General features: G+C 40.2%; 1 long non-coding RNA gene across 1 annotated transcript; it reads left to right on the top strand.

Moving 5' to 3' along the window:
- The first annotated feature begins 15,816 nt into the window (after positions 1–15,816).
- Positions 15,817–17,704, top strand: LOC123070064 (uncharacterized). The gene is made up of 2 exons (XR_006433339.1): positions 15,817–16,307; positions 16,444–17,704. It is a non-coding gene; the product is annotated as an uncharacterized lncRNA (long non-coding RNA).
- Positions 17,705–27,346: the final 9,642 nt, after the last annotated feature.

The following is a 27,346-nucleotide window of genomic DNA, read 5'->3' as shown; positions in this document are numbered from 1 at the left end:
CAATCTTGGGAAAGAATGAAATTAATGCTTCGCAATTGCCCTACTCATGGTTTGAATTTATGGATGATCATACAAAAAGTTTATGCCGGTTTGAACTTTGCTTCTAGAAATCTCTTAGATTCGGCCGCGGGAGGCACGTTTATGGAAATCACGTTAGGAGATGCTACAAAACTTCTTGATAATATTATGGCTAATTATTCTCAATGGCACACCGAAAGATCTTCTTGTAAAAAAGTGCATGCTATAGAAGAAATCAATGTTTTGAGTGGAAAGATGGATGAACTTATGAAGATGTTTGCTAATAAAAATATTCCTCTTGATCCCAATGATATGCCTTTGTCTTCTTTGATTGAGAATAATAATGAATCTATGGATTTGAATTTTTTTGGTAGGAATAATTTCGGAAACAATGCTTATAGGGGAAACTTTAATGCTAGACCGTTCCCTAGTAATTCCTCTAATAATTATGGAAATTCCTACAATAATTCTTATGGTAATTTTAATAAGATTCCCTCTGATTTTGAGAATAGTGTGAAAGAATTTATGATTTCTCAAAAGAATTTTAATGCTTTGCTTGAAGAAAAATTGCTCAAAGTTGATGATTGGCTAGGAACGTTGATAGACTTTCGCTTGATGTTCATTCTCTTAAACTTAGATCTTCTCCTCCTAAGCATGATATCAATGAGTCTCTCAAAGTAATGATAATTTCCATTGATGAGTGTAAGGAAAGAACCGCTAGATTGCGTGCTAAGAAAGAAAGCTTTATAAAAGCGCTTTCTTCTAGTTTCCATGAAAATAATGATGAGGATCTTAAAGTTACCGATGCGTCTCCTATTAGATCTATGTTTTGCAATATGAATTTTGATGATTATGGGACTAATGATGAATCAACTTTGCCTAGAAGGCATCCCGGGAATTCGGAGTCTTTAGATCTTAATGCTAAAATTGGTAAAAGTGAGATTGGAGAGTCCTCAACTTCTAATAATATTGAACCTACTATCTCGGATTGCAAGGAATTTGATTATGATAATTGTTCTTTAAAAAGTTGTATTTCCTTGTTGCAATCCGTTGTTAATTCTCCTCATGCTTATAGTCAAAATAAAGCTTTTACCAAACATATTGTTGATGCCTTGATGCAATCTAATGATGTAAAACTTAATTTGGAAGTTTCTATACCTAGAAAACTTAATGATGAGTGGGAACCTACTATAAAGATTAGAATTAAAGATTATGAGTGTTTTGCTTTGTGTGATTTGGGTGCTAGTGTTTCCACGATTCCGAAAACTTTATGTGATATTCTAGGTTTCCATGATCTTGATGATTGCTCTTTAAATTTGCATCTTACGGATTCCACCATTAAAAATCCTATGGGAAGAATCAATGATGTTCTCATTGTTGCAAATAGAAATTTGGTGCCCGTAGATTTTATCGTTCTTGATATTGATTGCAATCTTTCTTGCCCTATTATTCTTGGTAGACCTTTCCTTAGAATGATTGGTGCGATTATTGATATGAAGGAAGAAAATATTAGATTCCAATTTCCATTAAGAAAGGCATGGATCACCTTCCAATAAATAAAGTCAAATTACCTTATGAATCTATCATGCGTGCTACTTATGAATTTAGTGCCAAAGATGGCACTCGTTAGATCTATCTTCGCTTTTATGCCTAGCTAGGGGCGTTAAACGATAGTGCTAGTTGGGAGGCAACCCAATTTTCTTTATTTTTTTTGTTTTTGCTCCTGTTTAGTAATAAATCTTGCATCTACCTTATGTTTATATGTGTTTTTATATTTTAATTAGTGTTTGTGCCAAGTAGAACCTATAGGATAACCTACGATGATAGTTGATTTGATTCTGCTGAAAAACAGAAACTTTGCACGCACGAATATAATTTTGTTAAATCACAGGAACGTGTTTTTGCATTGATTCTTTTTTCTGCTGTTCAATAAACAAATTTTCCAGGACTTCCTATTTTGGTAGGATTTTTAGTGTTCCAGAAGTTTGTGTTAGCTACAGATTGCTACAGACTGTTCTGTTTTTGACAGATTATGTTTTTCGTGTGTTGTTTGCTTATTTCAATCCATCTATGGCTAGTAAGTTAGTTTATAAACCATAAAGAATTTGGAATAAAGTAGGTTTAACACCAAAATAAATAAATAATTAGTTCATTGCAGTACCTTATGTGGTGGTGGTGTTTTCTTTCACTAACGGAGCTTATAAGATTTCCTGTTGAGTTTTGTGTTGTGAAGTTTTCAAGTTTTGGGTAAAGCTTTTATGGACTATGGAATAAAGGGTGGCAAGAGCCTAAGCTTGGGGATACCCATGGCACCCCAAGATATTCAAGAATAGCCAAAATCCTAATCTTGGGGATGCCCCGGGAAGGCATCCCCTCTTTCGTCTTCGTTCATTGGTAACTTTACTTGGAGCTATATTTTTATTCGCCACATGATATGTGTTTTGCTTGGAGCGTTGTGTATTATATTAGTCTTTGCTTTTTTGTTTACCACAATCATCCTTTCTGTACACACCTTTTGGGAGAAGCCTATTTGATTAGAATTTTCTAGAATACTCTATGTGCTTCACTTATATCTTTTGAGCTTGATAGTTTTTGCTCTAGTGCTTCACTTATATCTTTTAGAGCACGGTGGTGTCTTAATTTTGAGGAAATTATTAGTCTCTCATGCTTCACTTATATTATTTTTAGAGTCTTTTAGAACATCATGGTATTTTCTATGGTTATAAAATTAGTCCTAGAATGGTAGGCATCCAAGTTGGGTATAATAAAAACTATCATAGAAAGTGAATTGGATGCTCTGATCAATTTGATACTTGATAATTGTTTTGAGATATGGAGGTAGTGATATTAAAGTCATGCTAGTTGGGTGATTATGAATTTAAAGAATGCTTGTGTTGAAGTTAGTAAATCCCGTAGCATGCACATATGGTTAAAGTTGTGTAACAAATTTGAAACATGAAGTGTATCTGGCTTGTGCATCCTTATGAGTGGCGGTCGAGGACGAGCGATGGTATTTTCCTATCAATCTATCCCCCTAGGAGCATGTGCGTAGTACTTGATTTTTGATGACTTCTAAATTTTTGCAATAAGTATATGAGTTCTTTTGACTAATGTTGAGTCCATGGATTATACGCACTTTTACCTTTCCGCCTTTGCTAGCCTCTTCAGTACCGTGCATTACCCTTTCTCACCTTGAGAGTTGGTGCAAATTTCGCTGGTGCATCCAAACCCCGTGATACAATGCGCTCTATCACACATAAACCTCCCTATATCTTCCTCAAAACAGCCACCATACCTACCTATTATGGCATTTCCATAGCCATTCCGAGATATATTGCCATGCAACTTTCCACCGTTCCATTCATTATCATCATGACATACTTTACTTTTGTCATATTGCCATTGCATGATCATGTAGTTGACATCGTATTTGTGGCAAAGCTACCATGCATTATTTTTCATACATGTCACTCTTGATTCATTGCACCATCCCGGTACACCGCCGGAGGCATTCATATAGAGTCATATCTTGTTCTAGTTTCGAGTTGTAATTCATATGATGTAATCAATAGAAGTGTGATGATCATCATTATTAGAACATTGCCCAAAGAAAAAAAAGGAAAAAAAGAAAGGCCAAAAAGAAAGAAAAGAAAAAGGCCCAAAAAAAAGGGCAATGTTACTATCTCTTTTTCCACACTTGTGCTTCAAAGTAGCACCATGTTTTTCATATAGTGAGTCTCATAAGTTGTCTTTTTCATACTAGTGGGAATTTTTCATTATAGAACTTGGCTTGTATATTCCTACGATGGGCTTCCTCAAATTCCCTAGGTCTTGGTGAGCAAGCAAGTTGGATGCACACCCACTAGTTTTCTTTAGTTGAGCATTCATTTATAGCTCTAGTGCATCCGTTGCATGGCAATCCCTACTCCTCATGTTGACATCAATTGATGGCATCTCCATAGCCTGTTGATTATCCTCGTCAATGTGAGACTTTCTCTTTTTTATCTTCTCCACACAATCCCCATCATCATATTCTATTCCACCCAAAGTGATATATCCATGGCTCACGCTCATGTATTGCGTGAAGGTTGAAAAAGTTTGAGATTATTTAAGTATAAAACAATTGCTTGGCTTGTCATCGGGGGTATAGAAGTTGGGAACATCTTTGTGTGACAAAAATGAAGCATAGCCTAACTATATGATTTTGCAGGGATAAACTTTTTTAGCCATGTTATTTTGAGAAGACATGATTACTTTGATTAGTATGCTTGAAGTGTTACTATTTCTTTTATCAATATGAACTTTTATTTTGAATCATTTCGATCTGAACATTCATGCCACAATAGAGAAAATTACATTATGAATTATGCTAGGTAGCATTCCACATCAAAAAAAATTATCATTTACCTACTCAAGGACGAGCAGGAATTAAGCTTGGGGATGCTTGATACGTCTCCAACGTATCTATAATTTTTGATTGTTCCATGCTATTATATTACCCCTTTTGTATGTTTATGGGCTTTATTTTACACATTTATATCATTTTTGGGACTAACCTACTAACCGGAGGCCCATCCCATATTGCTGTTTTTTTGCCTATTTCAGTATTTCAAAGAAAAGGAATATCAAATGGAGTCCAAACGGAATGAAACCTTCGGGAGCGTGATTTTTGGAACGAATGTGATCTAGAGGACTTGGAGTGCAAGTCAAGAAGCAGCCGAGGCCCCCACGAGATAGGAGGTTGCGCCCCTCCCCCCTATAGGGCGCGCCCCCCTGTCTCATGGGCCCCTCGGGCGGCCACTGACGTACTTCTTCCTCCTATATATACCTATGTACCCCGAAAACATCCAGGAGCACCACGAAACACAATTTCCACCGCCGTAACCTTCTGTATCCGCGAGATCCCATCTTGGAGCCTTTGTCGGCACTCTGCCGGAGGGGGAATCGACCATGGAGGGCTTCTACATCAACATCCTTGCCCCTCCGATGAGTTGTGAGTAGTTTACCACAGACCTACGGGTCCATAGTTATTAGCTAGATGGCTTCTTCTCTCTTTTTGGATCTCAATACAATGTTCTCCCCCTCTCTTGTGGAGATCTATTCGATGTAAACTCTTTTTGCGATGTGTTTGTCGAGATCCGATGAATTGTGGATTTATGATCAAGTTTATCTATGAATAATATTTGAATCTTCCCTGAATTCTTTTATGTATGATTGAGTTATCTTTGCAAGTCTCTTCGAATTATCAGTTTGGGTTGGCCTACTAGATTGATCTTTCTTGCCATGGGAGAAGTGCTTAGCTTTGGGTTCAATCTTGCGGTGTCCATACCCAGTGATAGAAAGGGTTACAAGGCACGTATTGTATTGTTGTCATCGAGGATAACAAGATGGGGTTTAGATCATATTGCTTGAGTTTATCCCTCTACATCATGTCATCTTGCTTAATGTGTTACTATGTTCTTATGAACTTAATACTCTAGATACAGGGAGGAGTCGGTCGATGTGTGGAGTAATAGTAGTAGATGCAGACAGGAGTCGGTCTACTTGTTATGGACGTGATGCCTATATACATGATCATGCCTAGATAATCTCATAACTATGCGCTTTTCTATCAATTGCTCGACAGTAATTTGTTCACCCACTGTAATTATTATGCTATTTTGAGAGAAGCCTTTAGTGAAACCTATGGCCCCCGGGTTTATCTCTTATCATAATTTGCTTTCAATCTACTTTTATTTGCATCTTTACATTTTTGCATCTATATTATAAAATACCAAAAATATATTTATCTCATCTTACTATCTTTATTAGATCTCACTTTGGCGAGTGGCCGTGAAGGGATTGACAACCCCTTTATTGCGTTGGTTGCGAGTTCTCAGTTTGTTTGTGTAGGTACGTGGGACTTTTGAGGAGCCTCCTACTGGATTGATACCTCGGTTCTCAAAACGGAGGGAAATACTTATGCTACTATTGCTGCATCACTCTCTCCTCTTCGAGGAAAACCAACGCAAGCTCAAGATGTAGCACCCACCAGCTACATCTTCGCATGCAAGGAAGTGTGTTCATATTACGGGCAAAAAAAGGATTCGCCCCCCTCACTACTCGTGCGTGACAGTCAGGACCCACCTAGTCGAAGCCTACCTAGCGTTCTCATTCTAGTCGCGAACTTGTACGTACATACTGGTCGATGTAGACGCTCACGTGTCATAGTAGAGGCGCGCACGTAGCACGACATAGCATGTACATGTATGTACAGCGGACAGGCTGCAAGAAAGTAAATACGGCCACGTACGTACATACGGGCGGGGTCTCGAATGCCTACTCGCGCATACGTACGGCCAGGGCTCGTGTACATGGCTAGGTTGGAACGGAGAAACTGTGTCCTCGTTGTGTTCATGGGGAGGCAATCGGCTGGGTCGGAACTGAATGCGTTGTCGTCTTCATCGGGAGGGATTGGACGGAACAGCCGATGGAAACGAGGCCTAGCGTACCGCAGAACAGAGGAAATGGCCTTGTGTTCGACCGGCCACGATCGAAACGGGATCATGTTCATTGGGAGGGGTCAGGCGTACCACAAAATGGAGGAAACGGACTTCTGTTGGACCTCCTACGGTCGAAACGGGGTCTTGTTGATCGGGAGGGGTGTGCCGTACCGCAAAATGGAGGAAACGAACTTGTGTTGGAGCGCTACGGTCGAAACGGGGGTCCTGTTCATCGAGAGGGGTGTGGCGTACCGCAAAACGGGACTCCACGGGATACTATTTGATACGTCCATTTTGCATCATGCTTTTATATCAATATTTATTGCATTATGGGTTGTTATTACACGTTATGTCACGATACTTATGCCTATTCTATCTTATTTTACAACAGTTACATGAAGAGGGAGAATGTCGGCAGCTGGAATTCTGGGCTGGAAAAGGAGTAAATATTAGAGATCTATTCTGGACAACTCCAAAAGTCCTGAAACTCCAAGGAAGTTATTTTTGGAATTAATAAAAAATACTGAGCTAAGAAAATACCAAAGGGGGGCCACCGACCGTCCACGAGGGTGGGGGCGCGCCCCCTTCCTTGTGGGCCCCCTGGCAAGACTCCGGTGCCCATCTTCTGCTATATGAAGTCTTTTACCCTGGAAAAAATCGTAAGCAAGCTTTTGGGACACCGCCACGAGGCGGAACCTTGGCGCAACCAATCTAGGGCTCCGGCGGAGCTGTCCTGCCGGGGAAACATCCCTCCGGGAAGGGGAAATCATCACCATCGATCCTCTCATCGGGAGGGGGTCAATCTCCATCAACATCTTCATCAGCACCATCTCCCCTAAAACCATAGTTCATCTCTTGTATCCAATCTTTGTCCAGAAACCTCAGATTGGTACCTGTGGGTTACTAGTAGTGTTGATTACTCCTTGTAGTTGATGCTAGTTGGTTTATTCGGTGGAAGATCATATGTTCAGATCCTATATGCATATTAATACCCCTCTGATTATGAACATGAATATTATTTGTGAGTAGTTACATTTGTTCCTGAGGACATGGGAGAAGTCTTGCTAGAAGTAGTCATGTGAATTTGGTATTCGTTCGATATTTTGATGAGATGTATGTTGTCTCTCCTCTAGTGGTGTTATGTGAACGTCGACTACATGACACTTCACCATTGTTTGGGCCTAGAGGAAGGAACTGGGAAGTAATAAGTAGATGATAGGTTGCTAGAGTGACAGAAGCTTAAACCCTAGTTTATGGGTTGCTTCGTAAGGGGCTGATTTGGATCCATGTGTTTCATGCTATGGTTAGGTTTACCTTAATTCTTCTTTCGTAGTTGCGGATGCTTGCGAGAGTAGTTAATCATAAGTGGGATGCTTGTCCAAGAAAGGGCAGTACCCAAGCACCGATCCACCCACATACCAAATTGTCAAAGTAACGAACGCGAATCATATGAGCGTGATGAAAACTAGCTTGACGATAATTCCCATGTGTCCTCGGGAGCGCTTTTCTCTATATAAGAGTTTGTCCAGGCTTGTCCTTTGCTACAAAAAGGATTGGGTCACCTTGCTGCACTTTATTTACTTTTGTTACTTGTTACCCGTTACGAATTACCTTATCACAAAACTATCTATTTCCGATAATTTTAGTGCTTGCAGAGAATACCTTACTGAAAATCGCTTGTCATTTCCTTCTGCTCCTCGTTGGGTTCGACACTCTTACTTATTCAAAGGACTATGATAGATCCCCTGCACTTGTGGGTCATCAAGACTCTTTTCTGGCGCCACTGCCAGGGAGTGAAGCGCCTTTGGTAAGTGGAACTTTGTAAGAAAAATTTTATATATTGTGTGCTGAAATTTACTGTCACTTGTTACTATGGAAAGTAACCCTTTGAGGGGTTTGTTCGGGGTATCTTCACCCCAACCAGTAGAGCAAAGAGTTGCACCTCAACCTACTGAACCTACTGAAAATATTTACTTTGAAATTCCTTCGGGTATGGTAGAGAAACTACTAGCTAATCCTTTTATAGGAGATGGAACATTGCATCCCGATTAGCCCCTAATCTATGTGGATGAAGTTTGTGGATTATTTAAGCTTGCAGGTATGCCCGAGGATGTTATCAAGAAGAAGGTATTCCCTTTATCTTTGAAGGTAAAGGCATTGACATGGTTTAGGCTATGTGATGATATGGGATCATGGAACTACAACTGATTGAAATTGGAATTTCATCAGAAGTTTTATCCTATGCATCTTGTACATCGTGATCGTAATTATATATATATATATATATATATATATATATATATATATATATATATATATATATATATATATATATATATATATATATTGGCCTCGTGAAGGAGAAAGCATCGCTCAAGCTTGGGGGAGACTTAAGTCAATGTTATATTCATGCCCCAATCATGAGCTCGCAAGAGAAATTATTATTCAAAAGTTTTATGCTCAGCTTTCTCTCAATAATCGCTCCATGCTCGATACTTCTTGTACTGGATCTTTTATGATGAAGACTATTGAATTCAAATGGGATTTATTGGAAAGAATTAAACGCAACTCTGATGATTGGGATCTCGACAAAGGTAAGGAGTCAGGTATAACACCTAAGTTTGATTGTGTTAAATATTTTATGGATACCAATGCTTTTCGTGAATTTAGCACTAAATATGGACTTGATTCCGAGATAGTAGCTTCTTTCTGTGAATCATTTGCTACTCATGTTAACCTCCCTAAGGAGAAGTGGTTTAAATATAATCCTCCCATTGAAGTAAAAGTAGTTACACCTATTAAAGTTGAAGAAAAGACTATCACTTATAATGATCCTATTGTTCCTACTATCTATATTGAGAAACCACCTTTCGTTGCTAGAATAAAGGATCAGGCTAAAGCTTCAACTGTGGTTCGTAAGAGTAATACTAGAGCACCTACAGCACCTGAGCAAATTAAATTTGAACCTAGTATTGCTATGGTTAAAGATCTCTTGGCTGATAATATTGATGGGCATGGTATTTACTTATGTGATGAAGCTGCTAGAATTGCTAGACCTGATACTAAAAATAAACATAGACCTGTTGTAGGCATGCCTGTTTTTCTGTTAAAATAGGAGATCATTGTTATCATGGCTTATGTGATATGGGTGCTAGTGCAAGTGCAATACCTCATTCCTTATGCAAAGAGATTATGCATGATATTGCACCTGCTAAGATAGAAGGAATTGATGTTACAATTAAGCATTCCAATAGAGATACTATTTCACCAGTTGGGATTGTTAGAGATGTTGAAATCTTGTGTGGGAAAGTTAAATGTCCTGTTGATTTTCTTGTTCTTGGTTCCCCCCAAGATAGCTTTTGTCCCATCATATTTGGTAGACCCTTCTTGAATACTGTTAATGCTAGGATAGACTGCAAAAAGTATGTTGTTACTATTGGTTTGGGGGATATGTCTCATGAGTTTAATTTTGCTAAATTTCGTAGACAACCCCATAATAAAGAATTGCCTAGTAAAGATGAAATTATTGGTCTTGCTTCTATTGCCATGCCTCCTAATGATCCTTTAGAACAATATTTGCTAGACCATGAAAATGATATGTTTATGAAGGAAAGAAGGGAGATAGATGAAGTATTCTTTAAACAGGGACCTATTTTGAAACACAACTTGCCTGTTGAAATTCTAGGGGATCCTCCACCACCCAAGGGTGATCCCGTGTTTGAGCTTAAACCACTAATTGATACTCTTAAATATGCTTATCTTGATGAAAATAAGATATATCATGTTATTATTAGTGCTAACCTTTCTGAGTAGGAAGAGGAGAAATTATTGAAAACACTGAAGAAGCACCATGCTGCTATTGGATATACTCTTGATGATCTTAAGGGCATTAGTCCCACTCTATGCCAACACAAAATAAAGTTGGAGAAAGATGCCAAACCAGTTGTTGATCACCAACCACGGTTAAATCCTAAGATGAAAGAAGTGGTAAGAAAACAAATACTAAAGCTTTTGGAGGCAGGTATAATTTATCCCGTTGCTGGTAGTCAGTGGGTAAGTCATGTCCATTGTGTCCCTAAGAAGGGAGGTATTACTGTTGTTCCTAATGATAAAGATGAATTGATCCCACAAAGAATTATTACAGGTTATAGGATGGCAATTGATTTCCGCAAATTAAATAAAGCTACTAGAAAAGATCATTACCCTTTACCTTTTATTGATCAATTGCTAGAAAGATTATCCAAACATACACATTTTGGCTTTCTAGATGGTTACTCTGGTTTCTCTCAAATACCTGTGTCAAAAGAGGATCAAGAAAAGACCACTTTCAGTTGTCCTTTTGGTACTTTTGCTTATAGATGTATGCCTTTTGGTTTATGTAATGCACCTGCTACCTTTCAAAGATGCATGATGGTTGTATACTCTGACTTCTGTGAAAAGATTGTTGAGGTTTTCATGGATGATTTCTCCATTTATGGATCTTCTTTTGATGATTGCTTGAGCAACCTTGATCGAGTTTTGCAGAGATGTGAAGAAACTAATTTTGTCTTGAATTGGGAAAAGTGCCACTTTATGGTTAATGAAGGTATTGTCTTGGGGCATAAAATTTCTGAAAGAGGTATTGAAGTTGATAAAGCTAAAGTTGATGCTATTGAAAAGATGTCGTGTCCTAAAGACATTAAAGGTATAAGAAGTTTCCTTGGTCATGTCGGTTTTTATATGAGGTTCATTAAGGACTTCTCTAAAATCTCCAGGCCTCTGACTAATCTCTTACAAAAAGATATTCCTTTTGTCTTCGATGATAATTGTGTAGAAGCATTTGAAATACTTAAGAAAGCTTTGATTTCTGCACCTATTGTTCAGCCACCTGATTGGAATTTACCCTTTGAAATTATGTGTGATGCTAGTGATTATGCCATAGGTGCTGGTCTAGGACAAAGAGTTGATAAGAAACTAAATGTTATTCAATATGCTAGTAAAAATCTAGACAGTGCCCAGAAAAATTAGGCTACTACTGGAAAAAAAATTAGCAGTTGTATTTTCTTGTGATAAGTTTAGACCTTATATCGTTGACTCTAAAGTAACTGTTCACACTGATCATGCTGCTATTAAATATCTTATGGAAAATAAAGATGCTAAACCTAGACTTATTAGATGGGTTCTCCTACTACAAGAATTTGATTTGCATATTATTGATAGAAAGGGAGCTGAGAACCCCATTGCAGACAACTTGTCTAGGTTAGAGAATGTTCTTGATGACCCACTACCTATTGATGACAGCTTCCCTGATGAACAATTAGCTATCATAAATGCTTCTCATACTGCTCCATGGTATGCTGATTATGCTAATTACATTGTTGCTAAATTTATACCACCTAGTTTCACATACCAGCAAAAGAAAAAGTTTTTCTATGATTTAAGACATTACTTCTAGGATGACCCACACCTTCATAAATAAGCAGTAGATGGTGTTATTAGACATTGTGTACCTGAGCATGAACAGGAACAGATCCTACGCAAGTGTCACTCCGAGGCTTATGGAGAACACCACGCTGGAGATAGAACTGCGCATAAGGTATTGCAATCCAGTTTTTATTGGCCTACTCTCTTCAAGGATGCCCGTAAGTTTGTCTTGTCTTGCGATGAATGTCAAAGAATTGGTAACATTAGTAGACGTCAAGAAATGCCTATGAATTATTCACTTGTCATTGAACCGTTTGATGTTTGGGGCTTTGATTATATGGGACCATTTCCTTCCTCTAATGGGTATACACATATTTTAGTTGCTGTTGATTACGTTACTCAGTGGGGTAGAAGCTATTCCAACTAGTAGTGCTGATCATAACACCTCTATTAAGATGCTTAAAGAAGTTATCTTTCCGAGGTTTGGAGTCCCTAGATACCTAATGACTGATGGTGGTTCACATTTTATTCATGGTGCTTTTCGTAAAATGCTTGCTAAGTATGATGTTAATCACAGAATTGCATCTCCATACCACCCACAGTCTAGTGGCCAAGTAGAACTGAGTAACAGAGAGCTTAAATTGATTTTGCAAAAGACTGTTAATAGATCTAGACAGAATTGGTCCAAGAAACTTGATGATGCATTATGGGCTTATAGAACTACATATAAAAATCCTATGGGTATGTCTCCATATAAAATGGTTTATGGAAAAGCATGTCACTTACCTCTCGAACTAGAACATAAGGCATATTGGGCCATTAAAGAGCTCAATTATGATTTCAAACTTGCCGGTGAGAAGAGGTTATTTGACATTAGCTCACTTGATGAATGGAGAACTCAAGCATATGAGAATGCCAAACTGTTTAAAGAAAAAGTTAAAAGATGGCATGACAAAAGGATACAAAAGTGTGAGTTTAAAGTAGGTGATTATGTGTTGCTTTTCAACTCTCGTTTACGATTTTTTGCAGGAAAACTCCTCTCTAAATGGGAAGGTCCTTACGTTATCAAGGAGGTCTATCGTTCCGGTGCCATAAAAATCAACAATTTCGAAGGCACAAATCCGTAGGTGGTGAACGGTCAAAGGATCAAACATTATATCTCAAGTAATTACATAAATGTTGAAACCAATGTAATTGAAACCATAACCCCGGAGGAATACATAAGGGACACTTTCTAGAACGTTTCAGAATCCGAAAAGGAATAGGTATGTGGTACGGTAAGTAAACCGACTCCAAAATAGTTCTAATGGCACTTTCTCTCCGCTTTGGAATATTTAAGAAAATAGGAAAATAAGAAGTAGTCCAGGAAGGAAATGAGGCGTCCACGAGGGTGGAGGGCGCGCCCCACCCCCTGCCTCGTGGGCACCTTGTTTGCTCTCCGGACTCCGTTTTCTTGCACGATACTTCTTGTCGTCTGTAAAAATTCATTATATAATCTCCCGAAGGTTTTGACCACCGTACCACGACGAAATCCTCTGTGTTTTTTTTGAGTTGTTTCTGCCACAGATTAGAGCAATATGTCGTCCCAGGATTCGGAGGGAGAAAGCTATGTGGTTGATTACCTTGCAGACCCTAAGGTCTACGGGGACTTGGAGCATTATGGTTGGACCACTGAGGAAGAAGAAGAGTATGAGCCTAAGGGAAAGGAGGAGACGAGCTCAGATGAAGATGAAGTCCCATTACCTCAACCTGGGGACATGCATGTGGAGTTTAAAAAGTCAAGCCTCCCTGACAGAGCAAAGAAACCTAAGATCGAGTTTATCCCTTTTCGTCTCTTTCACGAGAACAAACGGAACTATGCAAAAGGATATTAAGCCTTGAGCAAAAGATCGATGATCTAAGGGAGCAAAATTCCATCCTCAAGCGCAAATTAAGGAAGAAGCCTACATCATCAACAACTCCATCATCATCACCTCCAAAGAAGGAGACATAATCACATGGATATGGGCACTCCCCTTGGCAACTGACAAGCTTGGGGGAGGTGCCCCGGTATCGTATCACCATCACACTCCTATCTTTACCGTTTTTTCTTAGTTTGATCCTTTTGGTAATATCTTGATCTAGTAGAATAAAGTTTTAGAATGATCTAGTTTTGAGTTTTGCTTTATGATTCCTCTATGTAATTGAGTCCATGAGCTATATATAATAAAGATTAGTCTTGAGTCGAGGGCTTTGCTATCTTGCTATGATCTTGAGGGAATAAAAGAAAAAGAAAGAATAAGAAGAAATAAAGAGATCATATGTATCTTATGGAGAGTAATGACTTCACATATTGAGAGTATGATGAATAAAAGTTGTTGAGAGTTGACAAACATAGTTTTGGTCATCGTTGCAATTAATAGGAAGTAATAAAGAAAGAGAGGTTTTCACATATAAATATAGACATCTTTTATGATTGTGAGCACTCATTAAAATATGACATGCTAAAGAGTTGATGTTGGACAAGGAAGACAACGTAATGGGTTATGTTTTCTTATATCCTAAATAAAGTATATTGTCATGGATCATCCAACATGTTGAGCTTCCCTTTCCCTCTCATGCTAGCCAAATTCTTTGCACCAAGTAGAGACACTACCTGTGCTTCCAAAATATCCTTAAACCTGGTTTTGCCATGAGAATCCACCATATCTACCTATGGATTGAGTAAGATCCTTCAAGTAAGTTGTCATGTTGCACGCAATAAAAATTGCTCTCTGAATATGTATGATTTATTAGTGAGGAGAAAATAAGCTTTATACGATCTTGTGATGTGGAAGCAATAAAAGCGATGCACTGCATAATAAAGGTCCATATCACAAGTGGCAATATAAAGTGATGTTCTTTTGCATTAAGATTTCGTGCATCCAACCATAAAAGCACATGACAACCTCTGCTTCCCTCTGCGAAGGGCATATCTTTTACTTTTGTCTTATACCTTTTACAAGAGTCATGGTGATCTTCACCTTTCCTTTTTACATCTTATCCTTTGGCAAGCACATTGTGTTGGAAAGATCCTGATATATATATATATATATATATATATATATATATATATATATATATATATATATATATATATATATATATCTATACTCCTATATAGTGTATCAATATGAAAGGATATAGACCGTTGGATCTTTGTAATCCGACGGCTCACACTCAACTAGTTCAGATAGAGGACTGTGTGGCCACATATAGACCGTTAGATGGAGTGATCGGACGCCCCATGGTGGAGGGATTCGCGTGCACATCTTCGCTGGCAGACTGCCAATGCAATAGAGAGTACGTGCAGGTTCATGATTCTTCCGCCGGACACAGCATCCAAGAAATCTCTGGGAGGCTCCCATGGAGTGCTACCCTACAGTACTACTACTAGCAAGCCATTCCACCATGCAAAAGAAGTACTGCTACACGTGATGAGAGAGAGAGAGGGAGAAGTGCATGCAGCAGTGCATGCATGGCAAGGCCAAAATGTTAACTGGAGGGATTTTATTTAGTACAAATAATCAGAAGCTTAATACTACTATTCACTAGCTTCTTTTTTCAATTGATTGGTCTGCCTGGTTATCAGATTACAAACGCAAATAAAGTGAAAGCTTAATATGTGTTGTAATTAAATAGCTTATTACCTTGTCTTATAAATTCATTTTATAAATATGATCCAGGTTTTTTCATTGTCTCCATCAATAATCCCTAAATCCACACGTGCATGGCACGTGCCATCGACTAGTGTATATATATATACATATATATATAGGGTGGGTCTATTATGATAACACCCCCTTAAGACCTTATTCTACACACCCGGGGCTTATTCTGATAACACCCTAACTAGCCCACGCGAACCGAACCACACGCAAAAAAAAGAAACTCACCCCACCTCCCCCCACTCCTCCGCCGATCCCCTCCACCTTCTTCCTCCCATGCCCAGCCCCCGATCCACCTTCTTCCTCCCATGTACCAGCCCTCGATCCACCAACCCACCGCCGCGCCCCCCAGGCCGGCAAACTACCACCGCCGGTGCTCCGCCCAACCGCCCCACCTTCGCTGGTGCGCCCCTCCCTCGACAAGTCCACTCCCTCCCATCCCCACCTCCCTCGTCGCCCCGCCCCGACCTCCCCGCCAGCCTCGACCAACTCCTATGGTGTATCCGTCGGGAGGTGGCCAGATCTGAGCTCCGATGGGCAACTGCTCATCCAAATCGCTGGGACGCGCCCCCATCCACACCGCAACCACCCCCGTTCCCTCATGTGTACTGCAGCAAAGCCGACCGGCGAGCTGCCTCCTCCCCGCCGAGATCCAGCAAGCCGCAGGCTAGCTCCCCCTGACCCTGTGCACTTTGGTGCGTCGGGGCACGACCACAAGGTAGGCAGAGGAGGTGCCCGCAGCACAGGAAGAGGTGTGGGGGGGTCGTTGGAGGCGCTGCCAGCATTCAGTTCATCAGGTACACCATGCAGCTCGGCAGCACACGCGTGTCTTACGGTCATGTGTGTGAATGCAGTGCACCACGTTGGTGGGCTGATGAAGGAGGGATTCTGATCCATGGGCGTCCCTGTCCTCTGTTCCAACTCCCCTCCTCTGCCGATGGAGCAGTACGGCCATGGCGGTGCAGCTGTTTTACTTGCGCACATCACTGCAATTTCTGTTGGGGAGTCAGTGCGGTGCGGCTGGATGTCCAGTCCACCGACGATCGTGCTTGCTTGCAGTCCGGTGGCACGAGGCTCGTGGTCGGATGTATAGTGCAGTGCAGTGCTATTCGCCCTTCCAAGATCAACTGCACCGCCCTTCCCCCGCGCCATGCAGTCCAGTACGTGGGTGCACGCAGCACGCCCCACCGGCGTCGTGGCCGTGCAATCCAAACTGTGCATGCAGTACTCTAGGTGTAGTGCATCGACCGCACGGCTTGCGGTTCAGGCATCACGCGAGTTGCCGTTCGGTGCCTTTTCCAGCGAGGAGCAGTGGCAGTAGTAGCTACTAGAGCAGAGTAGTGGGTGGCAGTCTGGCATGGAGGTTGTTTGATCCATTGCTCATGGCCTCTGCTGGCTCCGCCGCTACTCTTCTCTCATTTCTTCTGCTCATTGACTGCAGGTTGCCTCTGTCCAGCCGCTAGCAAGCTGGTTCCTTCCTTCTGAACTGATTCCTCTCTGCTGCATATTTCCTCCTCTGAGCCAACTACTGCTGTCGCATGAAGGCATCTATTATTGAGCTTTTTTTCTCCTCTGATTTTCCAATCGAATCTTGGTGTTGTAGCTTCAATGGGTTTGTGCGCACAAGGAAGAAAATATAGCTGAGCAGCAAACCCACTGAAAACCTATGAGTAGATGAGGCCGGCGAATCCCTGCAGAAAATGGAAGATCCTATCCATCAGTTCTTGCATCTTTGTCATGTTTTTCTAGTGATTGCTCTGATGATCCCTTGTGCAAGATAGGCTGAAGGCCCAGCCTTCTTTGGTACGACATCAACATAGTACTCTTTGTGCTGAAACCATGCCTTTTTTGTTGTTGTGAAACACAAGTTTATTATAGTACTAGAATCATTAGCAAAGAATGTCTGGGAACTTGCTTTCAGTCAGATATAGGTTATTTTTTCAAGGCAGAAATGGGCGTTTACAAAAACCTACGAAACTAGTAGATTGCAATGCTCATTATCTGAGACCACAAGTTATCTTGTTTAGTTGCATAAGGTGGAAGGAGAGAGTTTCCAAACTGCATGCCATGGCCAGGGCTCATGTTTTATACTTTGTAATTGAGAAGTTATCTTGAGGGCTCATGTTTTATACTTTGTAATTGAGAAAATGCAGAGAGGAAATGAGAGTAAAAAATGGGTGTGGATGAATGCTTGTGTGTAATGTGTAGCGTGCAAACAAAAAAATGTAGTCCACTCGCGTCGTCCCCGTAGTGCATATTTCATTAACCAAACAAATGTATGCAGTGCACTAGGGGGAAACTAAACTCTAGAGAAAAAATAAAGAGGAAACTACAGTGCACTCCGGTCTTAAAAGAAGTCCACTCCGAACGACTTTGAAGTAGACTTCACTTGGAAAAATGTATTTAAAAAATTTATGTTGTGTTTGTTGGAAGACATTTAAACTAGTAAAAGAAAGTAATGAGGTTCACCCTCAAGAGTGTTGGGGTTCACTTCCCGTCCTCTATGCGGTCCACTCGTTCATAATTTTTTTATAGAAAAGATAAAAGAATCCACACAGCTCGCTTAACCCTTGTATGCAGTGCGGTTTTTCGTTTGAAGTAGTGTGATTTTATGTTGCATGAAGCTCACTCGTCGATTTGAGTGTCGAAAAATGTTTTCGTGTGTTTCAGAATTCAGTCGACTACGTTAACACTTGCAGTGCCTTTGGTTTTCGAATGTCGTTCACTTTTGAGAGTGATGTCGTTCACTTGCGCCCAACATGAGAAGTGTGAAAATTTTAGCGAAACAACAAGATAGAATTGTGGTTCACTTTGATATATGTCACGGTTCACTTGCCTCATCTTTGCGGTCCACCCTCGTTCATAAAAAAAAGTTGGAAAAAACACAACAAAAACTTTTGCGAGGAAGTTTATGTCCGACAAAAAGAAATCATGAAATTCACTTGACTGCCTGCTGCAGTGCGGTTTTCCGATTGAAGCGGTGCGTTCTTCTGTCCGATGAAAGGTCCACTCGCTTGGTCAACGCGCGTAAAAATTAAGAAGTATGAAAAAAAATACAACAAAAACTCATGAGGTTCATTTTTGATAGTGTTGCGGTTCATTTTTGGGAGTGTTGCGGTCCACTCTCGTTCATAAAAAAGTTGAAAAAAAGACAACAAAAACTTGTGCAAGAAAGTTTACGTTTGACAAAAAGAAATGATGCAGTGCACTTCACTGTCTGTTGCAGTGCGGTTTTCAGTTTGAAGCAGTGCGTTCTTCTGTCCCACAACGATTTTGGTGTCGCGAAAAAACAGAGTGTCCGCTTTTCACTAATTTTAAAACTGCTCTTAAACAGTAAACAATTAGAGAGTGTGTTCTACATGAAAAAGTTCCGTCTTGTCGATATCTTTCCAATGGCATATCATTTGAATCATTTTGACAAGCAGTTTGTAAAAATTTCACGAAAAACGGCCGCTACCTCTCAAAGTCAGCCACACGATTTTCAAAATTAACTAAAAATCGTAAGGAATCTCAAAACCATTTCAACATATGAAAGTTGCGCCTTGTCCGTAGCTTTCCAACGACGTATCATATGTCTCGTTTCGACAAACGGCTAGAAAACTGAAGCAAAAACACTACCGAAAATTTCAAAAAATTTGAAAAACAGAGTTCCGCGATTTAGTAAATTTGAAACTGCTCTTAAACCATAATGAATTAGAGAAATATTTATATATGAAAAAGATGCACCTCGACGATATCTATCCAACGGCGTATCATTTGCTTCATTCCGACAAGCGGTTTAGAAAAAAACGCGAAAAAACGCTCGCTGCCACTCGTCATCCGCCTCACTATTTTCAAAACTGCTCTTAAACCGTGTGGAATCTCGAAAAGTGTTCAACATGTCGAAGTTGCGCCGAATCCATAGATTTTCAATGGTTTATTACACGCCTCATTCCGATAAACGGTTAAAAAATTAGAGCGAAAACAGTACCGAAAAAATAACGCGTGCAGTTTTTTCCGACAAGAAGTTCACTAGTCTCTATTGCAGTGCTCGTCGTCAAAATGATGCAGTGCGCTTCTGTTGAGCGTGCAGTGCCGAAGTGGTGTGCAGAATAGTTATTCTGCTAATATTAGCAAAATAGACCGTCTGTGTGTGTGTATATATATATATATATATATATATATATATATATATATATATAGGAAATGGTTGTGTACTCCTGGGAGTACGTACTCCCGCTCCTCATATACCACATAAATGAGTTTTCTATACCTCTTTATTATTTTTAATATACTTCATTAGTAATTATTAGATACCCCAAAATGAGTTTCATGGAAAAATTCATGTGAGTCTACATATTTCTAAATGTTTACGTATATACTGATGTGTTTGTACGTGAAAAAGGTATATGACAAAAAGTACGTCCCAGATGATATTTTTTCAACAAAACTCATACTGAGGTATCTTAAAATATTTAATGAAGTATATTGAGAATGATAAAGAGGTATAATTAATACGTATATGATGTATATTGAGGATGGGAGTACATACTCCCAGGAGTACAGAAAAGGAGTCATATTATTATTGTTGACATTACCCTTGAGGTAAAACGTTGGGGGGCAACACTATAAGCATGTGGTGTGTGTGTGTGTGTGTGTGTGTGTGTGTGTGTGTGTGTGTGTGTTGCTGTTAGAAGAATGATCATGATGCCCTCATGTCCGTATTTTATTTTATCGACACCTTTATCTCTAAACATGTGGACATATTTTTCGTTATCGGCTGCCGCTTGAGGACAAGCGAGGTCTAAGCTTGGGGGAGTTGATACGTCCATTTTGCATCATTCTTTTATATCAATATTTATTGCATTATGGGATGTTATTACACGTTATGTCACGATACTTATGCCAATTCTCTCTTATTTTACAAGGGTTACATGAAGAGGGAGAATGACGGCAGCTGGAATTCTGGGCTGGAAAAGGAGCAAATATTAGAGACCTATTCTGCACAACTCCGAAAGTCCTGAAACTCCACGGAAGTTATTTTTTGAATTAATAAAAAGTACTGAGCGAAGAAAATACCAGAGGGGGCCATCCTCCGGCCACGAGGGTGGGGGCGCGCCCTACCCCCTGGGCGCGCCCCCTGCCTCGTGGGCCCCCTGGCAGGCCTCCGGTGCCCATCTTCTGCTATATGAAGTCTTTTACCCTGGAAAAAATCATAAGCAAGCTTTCGGGATGAAACACCGCCTCCACGAGGCGGAACCAATCTAGGGCTCCGGCGGAGCTGTTCTGCCGGGCAAACATCCGTCCGGGAAGGGGAAATCATCACCATCGTCATCACTATCGATCCTCTCATCGGGAGGGGGTCAATCTCCATCAACATCTTCACCAGCAGCATCTCCCCTAAAACCCTAGTTCATCTCTTGTATCCAATCTTTGTCCCAAAACCTCAGATTGATACCTGTGGGTTGCTAGTAGTGTTGATTACTCCTTCTAGTTGATGCTAGTTGGTTTATTCGGTGGAACATCATATGTTCAGATCCTATATGCATATTAATACCCCTCTGATTACGAACATGAATATGATTTGTGAGTAGTTATGTTTGTTCCTCAAGACATGGGAGAAACCTTGCTATAAGTAGTCATGTGACTTTGGTATTCGTTCGATATTTTTATGAGATGTATGTTGTCTCTCCTGTAGTGGTGTTATGTGAACATCGACTACATGACACTTCACCATTGTTTGGGCCTAGAGAAGGCATTGGGAAGTAATAACTAGATGATTGGTTGCTAGAGTGACAGAAGCTTAAACCCTAGTTTATGCGTTGCTTCGTAAGGGGCAGATTTGGATGCATATGTTTCATGCTATGGTTAGGTTTACCTTAATTCTTCTTTCGTAGTTGTGGATGCTTGTGAGAGTAGTTAATCATAAGTGGGATGCTTGTCCAAGAAAGGGCAGTACCCAAGCATCGGTCCACCCACATACCAAATTATCAAAGTAACGAATATGAATCAGATGAGCGTGATGAAAACTAGCTTGACGATAATTCCCATGTGTCCCCGGGAGCGCTTTTCTCTATATAAGAGTTTGTCCGCAAAAAGGATTGGGCCACCTTGCTGCACCTTATTTACTTTTGTTACTTGTTACCCGTTAAGAATTACCTTATCACAAAACTATCTGTTACCCATAATTTCAGTGCTTGCAGAGAATACCTTACTGAAAACCGCTTGTCATTTGCTTCTGCTCCTCGTTGGGTTCGACACTCTTACTTGTCGAAATGACTATGATAGATCCCCTACACTTGTGGGTTATCACTATTCATCTCCACCGTCGATCTCCTCCAGCCTCCACTGGCTACCGTTCATCCACCGTCGACCTCCTCTAGCCTCCATCTGCGACTGTTCATCCACAGGCTCCTGTCCATCCAGCCTCCAGCGCGCACTACTCCACCGGCTACTGTTCAACCAGCCCTTCCCACGGGCTACTATTCAACCACCCCTCCACGGGCTACTGTTCATCCAGCCCTCCACCGGCTACTGTTCAACCAGCCCTCCACGGGATCGTCTTGTTCATCTTCCCTCCATGGGGTCCTGTTCATCCACCCCTAACCAGCTCGATCGGGGTCCTGTTCACCAGAGGCAACACCATGGGGTCCTGTTCATCCACCCCCACCAGGAACTGTTCATCCAAACCCCCCAACATTGCTCACTGTTCATCAAGGGAAGGAGGCGGCAGGACGTTCGATCGGCTTCAGTTAGTAGCAGTAGCGAAAGAATCACTCGGGTTCAGTAACGTAGCCAGTGCAATCGCCCGGGTTCAGTTAGAGCCAAACGCCTCGCTCGGGTTCAGTTAGAGCCCAACGCCTCGCACACACGCGCATACATGTACAAGAGAAACATGCATCGCTCGGCCCCCGACCACCCATCGTAACCAGGAACTCCCTGAAATTTTCCTCGCCCTCGCTTCTACCACGGTTTTTTCCGTCATGGATGTCCCAAAGAATGTCATGCAGCTGCGTCTCCAACCCGCCCAAGACGAATAGTCAATTTTCTGTCATAATTTTTTTTCATAGAAGTAGGAGCCCACCACATCTATGATGATATCGGGTTTTGTCACAATTATCATCATAGAAGTGTCATAAGTATGACAGAAAAATTTCGTTCGGCCCAAAATGTCATGGATGTGTCTTTTTTTTGTAGTGCCACCTGGTGCACCTCCCTCAGGTATTATTTCCACCAGAAATTCATAAATATTCAGAAAAAAATCGTGTTAGGTTTTCAGAGCATTCTGAGAACTTTTATTTTTGGATCATTTTTTATTGCACAGAAAAAGCTGAAAATAGAAAAAGCATGGCATTTTATTTTATTTGATAATTAAAAACAGAAAAACAAAAGGTAGGGACAGAAGGTAGTGCTTACTAAATTCATCAACTTCATACCTCTCAAAAATGATCCATTAATAAGGTTGATCAAGTCTTATTAACAACCACTTTCGATTAGCATGAAACCGAAGAACTTTCGTAAATCACTAAATTACCTCAATGGGGATATGAATGTCCCCAACAATAAGCATTTCATATTTCTTTTTGACAGTAGGTAGAGGTAGTTGAAAACTTCCAATAGTGATTGCCGGAGATTTTTCAATAACATTAATACCATTCACTTGGAATTGTTTCTTCGCAAAGTGCACCATATGCTAATTACCATTGATATGAAAAGTGACCTTGCTTTTATTGCAATCAATAACAGCCCCTGCGGTATGCAAGAAGGGTCTACCAAGGATAATTGACATGTTTTCATCCTCGGGCATCTCAAGTATAACAAAGTTAGTCAAAATAGTAACATTAGCAACAACAACGGGCACATCCTCACAAATAACGATAGGTATGGCAGTTGATTTATCAGCCATTTGCAATGATATTTCAGTAGGTCTGAGTTTATTCAAATCAAGTCTTTTATATAAAGAGAAAGGCATAACACTAACACTAGCTCCCAAATCACATAAAGCAGTTTTCACATAATTTCTTTTAATGGAGCAAGGTATAGTTGGTATTCCCGGATCTCCAAGTTTTTTAGGTACTCCATCTTTGAAAGTGTAATTAGCAAGCATATTGGAGATTTCATCTTCCGGTATTTTTCTCTTATTAGTGATGATGTCTTTCATGTACTTTGCATAAGGAGGCATTTTCAAGATATCAATCAAGCGTGTGCACAAAAGGACAGGCCTAATCATTTCAGCAAAGCGTTCAAATTCTTCATCATCTTTCTTTTTAGTTGACTTAGGTGGAAAGGGCATAGGTATTTGAACCCATGGTTCCCTTTCCTTTCCATGTTTTCTAGCAACAAAGTCTCTTTTGTCATATCTTTTATTCTTAGGTTGTGGGTTATCAAGATCAATAGCTGGTTCTATCTCAACATCATTATCTGGTTCTTTATCATTAGGTTGAGTGTTTTCATGAACCTCATCATTACCTTTTTCATTATCACAAGGTGAGTGTTCATTACCAGATTGAGTTTCAGCATCAGATATAGAAACTTCATTATCATTAAGAGGAGGTTTTTCTATTTCAGGTTCACTAGAAGCAGGCAAAGTCTTATCATTTTTCTTCTTCTTTTTCTTTTTAGAAGAACTAGGTGTAGTGGTGTTGTTCCTTTGAAAATCTTATTCAATTCTCTTTGGGTGTCCCTCAGGATAAAGTGGTTCCTGAGTCATTTTACCTCCTCTAGTTGCTACTCTAACAGCAAAGTCACTTATATTATTGTTCATTTCATCAAGTAACTCTCTTTGAGATTTAGCAACTTTTTCTAATTGAGTTTGAACCATAGAGGCATGTTTTCCTACACCTCTAACATCATTTGAGATTCTAAATAACAATTCACTTAAGTGAGCAATCATATCAGAGTTGTATTTCAATTGTTTCATGACATTTGCATTGAAGTGATCTTGCTTTCTAATGTAATTATCAAACTCATAATGGCATTGACTAGGAGGTTTATTCTGAGGATCATCACTAGCATTGAATTTCATTAAAGATTTTACCTCTACCACCTTGGTGGGTGGTGGTGCTTCAATCCCATGTATTTCTTTGATAGGTGGTAAATTTTTACCATCCTCGGCCTTAATACCTTTTTCCTTCATAGATTGCTTTGCCTCTTGCATATCTTCAGGATAGAGATATAAGATACCCCTCTTCTTCGGAGTGGGCTTAATAGGTGCTTCAGGAGGAGTCCAATCATCATAATTTTTCAATATGTTATTCAATAATTCCTCAGCTTGTTCAATGGTTCGTTCCCTGAAAACACAACCAGCACAACTATCTAGGAAGTCCCTAGAAGCATCGGTTAGTCCATTATAGAAGATATCAAGTATTTCATTTTTCTTAAGAGGATGATCAGGCAAAGCATTAAGCAATTGGAGAAGCCTCCCCCAAGCTAGTGGGAGACTCTCTTCTTCAACTTGCACAAAGTAAAATATTTCCTGCAAGGCAGCTTGTTTCTTATGAGCAGGGAAATATTTTTCAGAGAAGTAATAGATCATATCCTGGGGACTACGCACACATCCAGGAGCAAGAGTATTGTACCAAGCTTTAGCATCACCCTTTAATGAGAACGGAAATAACTTGAGAATATAGTAATAGCGAATCTTCTCATCATGAGCAAAAAGGGTAGCTATATCATTCAACTTAGTAAGATGTGCCACAACAGTTTCAGTTTCATAACCATGGAAAGGATCTGATTCAACCAAAGTGATCAGCTCTGGGTCGACAGAGAATTCATAATCCTTATCAGGAATAACAATAGGTGAAGTAGCAAACTCAGGATCACATTTCATTTTAGCATTCAGAGATCTTTCTTTATACTTGCACAATAATTTCTCTAGATCATCTCTATCCTTACAAGCAAGAATATCTCTAGTTGCCTCCTCACTCATAGTATAACCTTCCGGTACCTTCGGCAATTCATATCTAGGAGGACTAGTTCTAGTAGGTGTTTCAGTAGTTTCAGTTTCAAGTTCATCATCAGATTGAACAATATCATGTTGTCTTACTCTAGCACTTTGTTCCTCGAGAAATTCACCTAGTGGCACATCCTCAAGCAAGTTACTAGCATTCATAGCAGAAGTAGCATCATCAATAACTAGCGACATATCAGAATTAATAGCATGTTGTGGTGTTGCAACTTTACTTATAACAGAAGGCGAATCTAAAGCAGAACTTGATGGAAGTTCCTTACCTCCCCTTGTCTTTGAGGGAAAATCGTAGTCTTAGCATCCTTCAGATTCTTCGTAGTGATAATATGATAATAATCCCAAGTGACTCAACAAATATAGTTATGCTCCCCGGCAACGGTGCCAGAAAAAGGTCTTGATAACCCACAAGTATAGGGGATCGCAACAGTTTTTGAGGGTAGAGTATTCAACCCAAATTTATAGATTCGACACAAGGGGAGCGAAAGAATATTTGAAGGTATTAGTGGTGTCTACTACACAACCTTCTTCTTGTAGACGTTGTTGGGCCTCCAAGTGCAGAGGTTTGTAGGACAGTAGCAAATTTCCCTCAAGTGGATGACCTAAGGTTTATCAATCCGTGGGAGGCGTAGGATGAAGATGGTCTCTCTCAAACAACCCTGCAACCAAATAACAAAGAGTCTCTTGTGTCCCCAACACACCCAATACAATGGTAAATTGTATAGGTGCACTAGTTCGGCGAAGAGATGGTGATACAAGTGCAATATGGATGATAGATATAGGTTTTTGTAATCTGAAATTATAAAAACAGCAAGGTAACTAATGATAAAAGTGAGTGTAAACAGTATTGCAATGCTAGGAAACAAGGCCTAGGGTTCATACTTTCACTAGTGCAAGTTCTCTCAACAATAATAACATAACTGGATCATATAACTATCCCTCAACATGCAACGAAGAGACACTCCAAAGTCACTAATAGCAGAGAACAAACGAAGATATTATTGTAGGGTATGAAACCACCTCAAAGTTACCCTTTCTGATCCATCTATTCAAGAGTTCGTAATAAAATAACATGAAGCTATTCTTTCCGTTCGATCTATCATAGAGTTCGTACTAGAATAACACCTTAAGACACAAATCAACCAAAACCCTAATGTCACCAAGATACTCCAGTCTCACCTCAAGTATTCGTGGGCATGATTATACGGTATGCATCACACAATCTCAGATTCATCTATTCAACCAACACAAAGTACTTCAAAGAGTGCCCACAAAGTTTCTACCAAAGAGTCAAGATGAAAACATGTGCCAACCCCTATGCATAGATTCCCAAGGTCACGGAACCCGCAAGTTGATCACCAAAACATACATCAAGTGAATCAATAGAATACCTCATTGTCACCATGGGTATCCCACGCAAGACATACATCAAGTGTTCTCAAATCCTTAAAGACACAATCTGATAAGATAACTTCAAAGGGAAAACTCAATCCATTACAAGAGAGTAGAGGGGGCGAAACATCATAAGATCGAACTATAATAGCAAAGCTCGCGATACATCAAGATCGTGCCAAATCAAGAACACGAGAGAGAGAGAGAGAGAGAGATCAAACACATAGCTACTGGTACATACCCTCAGCCCCGAGGGTAAACTACTCCCTCCTCGTCATGCAGAGCGCCGGGATGATGAAGATGGCCACCGGTGAGGGATCCTCCCTCCGACAGGGTGCCGGAATAGGGTCCTGGTTGGTTTTTGGTGGCTACAGAGGCTTGCGGCGGCGGAACTCTCGATATATTGTGTTCCTCGATGTTTT

Source organism: Triticum aestivum, chromosome 3B (assembly GCF_018294505.1).
Source record: "Triticum aestivum cultivar Chinese Spring chromosome 3B, IWGSC CS RefSeq v2.1, whole genome shotgun sequence".
In the NCBI taxonomy this organism is placed as follows: Eukaryota; Viridiplantae; Streptophyta; class Magnoliopsida; order Poales; family Poaceae; genus Triticum; species Triticum aestivum.
Note: the sequence above shows the minus strand (reverse complement) of the source record. Positions and strands in the feature narration are given on the sequence as shown.